The sequence below is a fragment of the Triticum urartu genome, chromosome 6 (genome assembly GCF_003073215.2).
Source record: "Triticum urartu cultivar G1812 chromosome 6, Tu2.1, whole genome shotgun sequence".
Classification (NCBI taxonomy): domain Eukaryota; kingdom Viridiplantae; phylum Streptophyta; class Magnoliopsida; order Poales; family Poaceae; genus Triticum; species Triticum urartu.
In genome coordinates this window covers 569,491,969-569,499,417 of record NC_053027.1, presented here as the reverse complement: position 1 = coordinate 569,499,417, position 7,449 = coordinate 569,491,969, and the positions used below count along the sequence as shown (strand labels likewise).

At 43.5% G+C, this 7,449-nt stretch overlaps 1 pseudogene; it reads left to right on the top strand.

Moving 5' to 3' along the window:
* Positions 1-2,870: 2,870 nt before the first annotated feature.
* On the top strand, positions 2,871-6,285 carry LOC125517074 (annotated as a pseudogene).
* Positions 6,286-7,449: the final 1,164 nt, after the last annotated feature.

Genomic DNA, 7,449 nt, shown 5'->3' with positions numbered 1-7,449 from the left:
TTTGACAATATATACACCAGTGTCAAGAGATGTCTTACATTACGAGAGAGAGAGTAATAGGTACCGAAAACGAAAATGCAAAAGGAAGGAAAAAAATGAAAGAAAAAGGCTAGTGAACGTACGTGCGGTGGAGTGCGTGAAGGTGAATGCATTGGTGCAGATTTTGTTTTTTCTAATAAAAGGAACAACGGCAGAATTAACGCGTGGAATGAGGATGGATCGAGTCGCACGTAGGCGTGAGCGTGACCAATGAATGGAAGGAAGGAAGCAAGCGTAAGGCTAATCATAATAAGAGTAACTTAGCTAGAAACATAATACATTTTAAGACAAGTTTGCTTATGTGACACCTAATTAATGAGGAAAGAGGTGTTTGAAGTAACATATTATATTATCATCACATAGCGCTTCTTAAGAAATGTTGAGTCTATAAGCTAATAAATGCAACCATATATGATGCTACTTCTATGACACTTTACGCTATGAAGATAATAACATAGACTAGTGTCATATATTAGATCGACAGGCTCTTTACGGATAGGTGTGAAGCTGTCAACTAATCATTGAATTAAGGTGAGGAAGGGGCCTCACCTACCTGAAAATCAGGGAGGCTTGGAGGGAGAGGGTGAATTAGAGTGAAGGTCCCTGTAAAACTCATGTAAAGGTCTCTTTTTAGCATTTTTGGTACGAGCCAGCCGAAGAAAACAAAAGTAGAAGGCGTACGTCATCATCGAGTTGGTGTCGAGTTCGTCGCATCGTCGGTGGCTAGACCGCTATATATAAACGCAACAAACCCAAGGATCGATCGATTCAGCTCGTCTTCATATCCGTAGCTCACTAGCTCTCCAACCCTTGGCCCCTGCTGTACGTTCCAGCCACAACCTCCAGCCTCCCTCATGTCGTCGTCCTACCTGTGTTCGGCCTGCGGCTCCCGCACCCACCGCAGGAACCACTGCGCCGCCTCGCCGTGCTCACGCTGCGGGGGAAACGGCCACTTCGAGGCCCTCTGCACCACCCCCGCCGGCTTCGACGCCGCCGGCGCAGCTCGCTGCGGCGTCTGCAGCGGCGCGGGCCACGCGGACGAGGACTGTGCCACCACAAAGACCGCCGACATCCGATGCGAGACCTGCGGCAAGCTGGGGCACATGCCCAGGGACTGCCCCACGCGCACCGGCGGCCCCGGCGACCGGTACGCCGCGTGGAGGGGGTACGACGCCTGCGCCTTCTGCGGCGAGCCGGGCCACTTCCTGCCCGCCTGCCCCCAATGGCGCCGGTAGACAAGTAGGGAGCCGCTGAGGTCGCCGGAGGTGTCGCCAGACGATGGATGCACTTGCTCTAGCCAAGGAGCCAGACGGAAGCCCGAGCATTTTTGTCGTCCAGCAGTTTGCGATCTCTATGCAATTATGCATCCTTGTGTGTGCGTGTGTTAGCTGGTGTCATTAGATCGATCGAGTTGAGTACTTGAGATGCGCGGAACTGTTATATGTGTATCGCTTGCATTGCATGGTTGAATTGAATCTATATATCCTTCATGTGTCTTGTGTGAAAATCTAGATTTCTTTCATGGAATTACACCTTTTTCTTTCTTTTCTATTCGAAGTGTTTCGAGAGCAGGGAACTGATGACTTTGGGCTGCGACAACAATGCATGTTGGGGCCCTGGCTGGGAACCTTGTTTTTTTTTTTGAACATCAGTACAGACTCAAGCGCTTATATACACGCGCATACACTCATCCCTATGAATGCACACACGCATACCCTACCCCTATGAGCACCTCCGAAAGACTGAGCCGGCATATCATCTTGAAATTTACAAAGTCACCGTAGGCGCCTCGTCGTCGACGGGAACGTCTCCTCCCACTGAATGCGCATCACCGGAAATCCTGAAATAAATTCAGGAATAACACTAGTAGAAAACAGAGTTTTGGTCCAGGCCGGGTCAACCAATTAGTCCCGGTTCAGTCTAGAACCGGGACCAATGTGGGCATTGGTCCCGGTTCGTGAGCCCAGGGGGCCGGCCAGGCCACGTGGGCCATTGGTCCCGGTTCATCTGGACCTTTTGGTCCCGGTTGGTGGGATGAACCGGGACCAATGGGCCTCGCTCCTGGCCCACCACCATTGGTCCCGGTTGGTGGCTTGAACCGGGACCAAAGGCTCCCCTTTAGTCCCGGCTCATGTCACCAACCGGGACCAATGAGGTGCCTATATATACCCCCTCGCGCACTTGTATTCTGAGTTTTGAATGGTGCATTTACAGAAGGTAGAATTGTTTTATCACAATATCTTGTCATTTATGTTTGCCTTTCTATTATTGGTTTGAGTATTCAACAGAAACAAGACTAATAGTTGATACATGTCATGGAACAAACAATTTTGATACTATCTGTCTTTGGCAATTGTTATTTTCTATGTAGGCGTTATCCATTAGTAGATCACCGGTAAATGTTAGAACTGCCACGTTGAATAATAGCAACAGTGCTGGTGAACGTATAAAGGATCAAATAGTGCAAACACTGACTGAAGCTGGTGGCCAGGTTGATTATGTTGAGGTAAGATTGAAGCCTTTTTTTAATTCAAGTGCCCTTAGTGTTTTCTATAAAGCAACTTATTTATTCATTGAGTTAGTTAATATATCTTTAATTTATTTACTGTCCTGATGTAATATTGATGTTGGTTGTGTCCTAGAGAACCTTTGAAATCTACATTTGTAGCTATACTTTGGCAAGAGCAGTTTGATTAGCAGCCTAGAACCACTGATCGCTCATGATGTGTGAGATGAGTTGAATTTGTTGCTTACTCTGGGAGGCTCACCGTGGTGTTCGGGCTGCTTGCCATGCCGACCGGAGCGCCCATACACGTGTTCAAGAACCTCCGATGTGCGGCGAGTGCCTCGCCGCAATCAAGATGGTCACCAAGGCGTACGACAGAGAGACGATACGGCCATGCCATGAAGGTTGCAGAGCACAATGAGTGGACATGCACTTCTGTACTGCTCCTCTTTGCATGTGCTCATGTTCTTCTCTTTTTCATTGGAAAAAATTAATCCAGATTGATGCACTTGTTGCCGGAGTTGGCGTCCTTATTTTCTCAAGCAAGCATAGGTCCAGTGGCATGGGAGCAACATTGTTGAAGGGCCAAGGCTGCATAGTTTGTACGCACATCAAAGGTCTCTTCTAATCCAAATTGGGAACTCAATATTGAAGTGCTAACAGTCCAAAAGAATTTCCTGAAGGGAGTTTACTAGGTTTAATCATTTTGGTGCAAGTAGCGGTGCAGTGGAGAATTTCTTTCTAAATGTTTGTTAGACACTGAAGTGCCTTTCAGAAGAACTAAATATTCAGCCGTAAAGAAACTGAACTCGTGTGCCATGACTCTGATAGTTTCCTCAGAACAAGATTTATAGTACATCTTAAATTTAAACTGCTCATTATTTATATTTATTGAGTGAGATGGTTTGAAACTTAACCTGAAGAGCAGAACTATATTTCTTCTTGTAAAGAAACTTGGAATGTTTTTGTGCTCGGATCTCGTTTGGAAGTATTACATCATGCAATACCCAAGTAAGGTAGTTTTTCAGTTCTTTTTTGAATAAGATTTTTTTCAGTTCTTTTTGAATAATTGTTTTTTCATTTCTTTTTTGAATAAGAGTTCATTCAGTCTTTATAGCTTGAAACCTGTTTTTTGAGTATACTAGTGGTGGACTGGTGGTTGGTTACAAAGTGATATTAATTATGTGCATTGAAAAGAGTAACACCATTGAAGGGAGGAAAATTCAATAGAGGGAAACTACATTATGCATTTCTGATCTGTAGTAAATAAGAGAGAATTTTTTGGTCTTGTTCTCAGGCCTAACTTCTAGGTATTCATTCAAAACGATCTCAGTGTGCAGCATAGACCAATCAATAAGACATCGATCTTATCTTTGTTGGGAAATTCTATTGGATGGGTAGATATCTTGCTAGGTTTTCTTAAGATTCAGTAGCCCAAGAGCAATGTACTGTTCTCTCCAATTTGAAAATGAAGTATGCTGTGGGGAATGGATGTACAACAAACTGATCTAAAATAAAGAAACAATAATCTTTGGGTGACAATGAGATTCAGGACGGAGACTCCGTGCAGATTGTCTTTCCTTTCCATTTGTTTCTTCATCTAACCTACATGAATAGATTATATGTTTGTGTTGAATTATGTGGATCGTCGAGATGACCGCACACACATAAATGTTTTTTTATTAACATATGGATGCCTCCTGGCCCGAAATATATTTGGTTAAAATATTTTCCTATGAAAGTTTCTATAATATATAAGAAAGTTGGTCTGAAATATTTGAGGCGTTGGCCTCTTCAGTGGCATCACCTGACGAGCTCCACACGCAGAGGAGGTGTCTCCACGGGTTCCCCGAGGTAAGCATGATGCCGATGCTCAAATTATCTTTTTAGTTAATGCATGAGTGCTAATCATGCAAAGCACAGTGTATTACTATTCCCTTATGAGAAAAATTTATCTTGCTCTCAGGAACAACAAGATACATTTCAATTGGTTGCGGATGAGTTATCAATTCTTCGAAATAGACTACGATCCATGGTGGCTGTTGAGGTTAGTAATTAGTGCATCCTACTCATATCAACACTCTGGTGCTAGGCTGCTGGCATGTTGTTTGGATGTTTCTTTTAAGACTTTGTTTGACAAATAAAAATTAATTATTACGAAATATACTAATTCTGTGTGAAGCTCCACAGCATAAATGTGCAATGTGTAGATAGAAAATGAAATCATAAGCAGCAGTGCAACATAGAATAGTTTACCTGTAGATTGAGGTGTCTCCGGACAGATGTGAGGAAGTTATTTACCTTCCACTGAGAAAGAATAGATTTTTGAGAGTTTCCACTCGAAAAAGTTACCTAGAATAGATTACATCTTTTAATCCTGTCGAGTCGGTGTATTGATACTGTTCATAATCATGGTGCACTTGTACTGTTTGCAGAAATCTTCACTTTGGAACTTGATAAAAGATGTAAAAGCTTTGGATCTAAGTGTAGTCCAGAGAGATGTCCCTCCTGAAACTGTCGATGCGATGAAAAGGACTATTTCAGGCATATTGGGTATGCTTCCGTCTGATAAGTGTGAGGGCGACCCCTGGCTCGGTACTTATTTATTTTGGTTATTACCACAGGCATGTTAAGCACCCCAACCATTAGACATTTAATTCCATCACTAATAGTAAGATCCACACGGATAATATCTGCACTCAGTTATTCAGTGAATTGCTGTAAGATTAAATTGTGCCTCACCAATATTTCTATGAGTCTACTATTTATACGCTCATACACAGAGTAATCGCAAAAGATCGTGACATAATTTTGGTGCAAACAGGTACCTTGATCAACTTGGAATGGCATCGAAGTACAACACAAAAGTGTTCTGCAGGCAGACTCTCATCGGAGGCAACTACGATTTGCTTGACACGAAGACATTCTTACCAATTCTGGTTACTACAGGCAAGACTCACATTTGTAAAAAAATCGTAGGCGGTCGCTGCAATGTTTTCCAGAACGTGGCTCATATGTGTTGGTCCCTCCTTCTGTTCTCAGTGCTCTGCTATGGCATCGGCTTATGGGCAATGGAGTTCTCTAAGTTGATATAAATGCATCGCGTGAGCTGCGTGCTTATGCTCACTTCAGCAAGCGACACGTAAGAATCCAACGATGTGCCATTCTTAAAGTGAACTGCTTGAGATACTTTGTATTTGTTACCAATGTTGAAGTAATATGGCTGTTCTTCTTAACTTTCTAAGTTACTTGTGTCTGAAGAGTTACTTCAACTACCATTGAAACATCAGCTTGATCAATCATTTCTGTTGTTCTCAGCAAAGCTTTGCTTATTCCACAATGCAGAAAGGTGTCATGCTCCTCCTGATCAACCTAAGCAACAGCACTGGGTACAACGTGACCCTCTAGAACGACCTCAAGTCCTCAACTTGAGCTTCAAAAAAAGAAGCGGCCACCAGAGGCGCAGCGGTGGCCTCAAAAAAGCGGTGTCATGGCTGGGAAGCAAGCCGTCGAGCGAGAGCATGAAGAGGAATGAGTACCATCTAAACGCCAAGGACGGCGACCACCAGAGTAGGACGATGCTGCTGAACAGCGTCCAGCGGGAGCCGGCAGGCGATGGCTGCATCCCGATCCTGAACCTCGTGCCGTCCGCCGCGGATACGATCGTGCACCTGGCCCTGGCCCCGACGTCAATTGTGTTTGTGGTCCTACCGAGGTTCGAGGCCAAGGCCTGTTCTTGAGGGAAGAAGGTTCTTTTGTTCGTTTTGTGGTGTAGAGATAGAGTCATATACATGAGGAAAATAAGCAGAAGGGCATCACAAGGGCATTTTTACCTGAATCTTCTTCCCAGTTGAGAGCATCCTGACTTCAAACTAAACAAAAGGGAAAATGTCTCATGGCCGAACAACAGGTCATAGTACAAGTAGGAAGGTGAAAGGGGCGCACCCCATCTGGCACCGCCCCAACTTCATCTCAGGAGGCGCACCTTGGGTGCGCCCCAACCACTAGTTTGCTTCAACGCTCCCCCGAAGATCTCCCACTCATTGAAGATCTCCTCTGTCGTTGTAGCCTTCCCAAGAAAGGTGATACTTTAATCTTCTGATTTTGTCATCAATTTGAATGAAATAAAAATGTGTAATGTCCGATGTAGATGATGATCGTACAAATTGATTTTAATACGGCTCGATTGACCGATGAATCGAAGTTGGATGTACGTCGATGACCGGACGATAGTTTGAATATATCTGTGAATGGGTCTCTTGATGTCGCAGACATAAATGGTGCGAAAGAGCAGCACGAAGTACATAACTATGTATTGATCTCTTGAACCATCTCTTACCAACATGTACATGAGCATGCAGCCGTCCAAGCACCATGGTTGGCGATGATGAAACAAGCGAGACGGTTCTTGCAAGACGAGACGGTCTATTTATTTTTGGATGGCCTCCAAGCCAGAAGATGACCATAGCTGAACAAAATGACTGCCATCTAATGTACAAGTTGATCGAACTCGGATTCCATTGAAATAACTCAGCAAGTACAGAAAGTTGAAGGACTATCACCATCAATTAAGTGAGAAAACCTAGCAGGCAGTATATTGAGAAATTGTTTTCATGCAAGTAAATATGATAAAGTTGAGATTAACATGCCAATGCAAAGTAGTATAGCGTCGTTGTAACATTATATTCATGAAATACATCATCCGCAAAAAAATCATCAAATACATCAGCATATATATATATATATATATATATATATATATATATATATTTGTATACCCACAAAAAGAACATTCATGTTTTACAGCATAAAATCTGCTCCTGCCCGCAAAAAAACAAAAAAACAGAAAAAAAAACTGCTCCACACCCAGGCACATCACATATGCATGCACTGGATGCATGTAC